General features: G+C 38.9%; 1 pseudogene; it reads left to right on the forward strand.

The window, feature by feature from the left end:
* The first annotated feature begins 972 nt into the window (after nt 1-972).
* LOC114686418 lies at nt 973-1949 on the forward strand (annotated as a pseudogene).
* Nucleotides 1950-2192: the final 243 nt, after the last annotated feature.

Consider the following 2192-nt stretch of genomic DNA (forward strand, 5'->3'; position numbering starts at 1 on the left):
TATAAAGAGCAGAGTTCATGAAAGAGAGTGAGCAACAAGAATGTGTTCCATGTGTGGAATTCTGCCTTTCCTCAGGAAAATCTTAAAATCCATTTCATATTTACAAGTTAACAAAAAAATGAGTTTGTATTCAGAGATATTAATGATAAAAGTAATTAGATGGTGAGGTTCCAATGTGGTGGCATCTGGAGAATATAATTCTAAGATTCTATTTCTGTTATTGTTAAGGTTTAAATGAAAAGTATGTATTGCAGATACTATTTCATTCTCATCAGCTTAACAAAAATTAAATGGAAAGTATTTTTCAACACAGACATAAGAAGATAATGCAATCTCAAAATATACGTGTAACAGGAATCATAAAAAGTCTTACAATAAAATTCCTGGAGCAAGATATTGGGATGAAAGCTGAGAGTTCAAAAGAATAGAATAAGCCACAGCCACAAGTTTTTACTGCTAGGAAATCTTCAGCAGAAGAGAAAGTTACTTCCCGTATACTCATGCCTATATATATACACCTTTCTATGTCCTGCCACCTTACTTCCTCTCCTCACCCAACTACATCACTTGCTCTTTCTGATCAGCTCTGTCACTTCCTGTCTGTACAGACCCTGCAGATCTCTATGGTTAATTAGTACTGGAATTAAAGGTATGTTCCACCACAGCTGGCTCTGTTCCCAGTGTGGCTTTGAACTCACGGAGATCCTGATGAATCTCTGCCTCCTGAATGCTAGGATTAAAGGCATGTGCTTCCACTGCCTAACTTCTGTGTTAAATATAGTGGCTGACTTTTTCCTCTGATCCCTAGGGCAAGCTTTATTTGTTAGAGCACAAATAAAATATCACCACGTATACAGGTGGTATATAAGTACCTAGTGTTACTGTAATAGTTATAGTAATTACTTTAATAGCTATTCAGTTTTATGATACTTAGGTGAGTTCAAAATATTCATATATAGCTTTAGAAAATATCATATATACACAGTCAAGACTGAGAACTGGAAGATTGTCATCAGTGGGAAGGCTGTTCCTGTCTTCCAGGAGCAAGAGCCTGCCCACATTTGATGGGATGATGCTGATAGAGAGTATGTTGTAAAGTTTACTGGTGTCTTCACCAGTAGAGAGGCCTTGAGTCCACTTGAAAGTTGGGGCCCAAAGGGTTATCATCTCTGCCCCTTCTGCTGATGCCTTCATGTTTATGATGGATATGGATTATGGGAAGTATGACAATTCACTCAAGATTGTCAGCAATGGTTCCTGCAGCACCAACTACTTAGTCGTTCTGACCACATTATCCATGACAATTTTGGCACTGGGGAAGGACTCATGATGACAGTCCATGACATCACTGCCACCCAGAAAACTGTGATTGGTCATTCTGGGAAGATGTGGTGTGATGGCCCAGAACATCATCCTTGTATCCACTGGTGCTGACAAGGGTGTGGGAAAGGTGATCCCAGAGCTCAATCAGAAGATGACTTGCATGCCATTTTGTATTCCTATCCACAAAGTGTCTGACATGGCTCTAACATGTCACCTGAAGAAAGCTGCCAAGTATATCATGACATCAAGAAGATGGTGATACAAGCATCCAAGGGCTCATTAAAGACATCCCAGGCTACACTGAGAACCAGGTTGTCTCGTGCAACTTTAACAGTGATACCTACTCTTCCATCTATGGTGCTAGGGCTGGCAGTACTCTCAATGTAAACTTTGTAAAGGTCATTTCTTGGTATGATAATGAATACAGCTACAGTATCAGGTCAGTGGACCTCATAGCCTACATGGTCTCCAAGGCAGAAGAAGACCTGGACCACCTACCCCAGCAAGAACACAAGAGCTACAGAAGTCCTGGACTAGGAAGGAGTCCCTGTACCAACTCAACCCCCAACACTGATCATCTCCCTCACAGTTTCTATCCCAGAACCCCAGAAAAAGGAGGGGTTTAGGGAACCCCACTCTCTTGAATACATTCAATGAAGTTTACTACATCCACAAAAGTTTAGTGTTTGTTATTATATTGTAAATAATTATGGACAGTTGAATGAGCCTAATTATCCAGGAATAAAAAATGTATAAATTTAATATTCATTCAATAAAACACAGAGAGTAATTAAAACAATGAACTATACCTACATATATTATTAGAAATAAAAATATAAATAAATTGTTGAGCATCAAAGAATATTACA

Source organism: Peromyscus leucopus, chromosome 1 (assembly GCF_004664715.2).
Source record: "Peromyscus leucopus breed LL Stock chromosome 1, UCI_PerLeu_2.1, whole genome shotgun sequence".
Taxonomy (NCBI): domain Eukaryota; kingdom Metazoa; phylum Chordata; class Mammalia; order Rodentia; family Cricetidae; genus Peromyscus; species Peromyscus leucopus.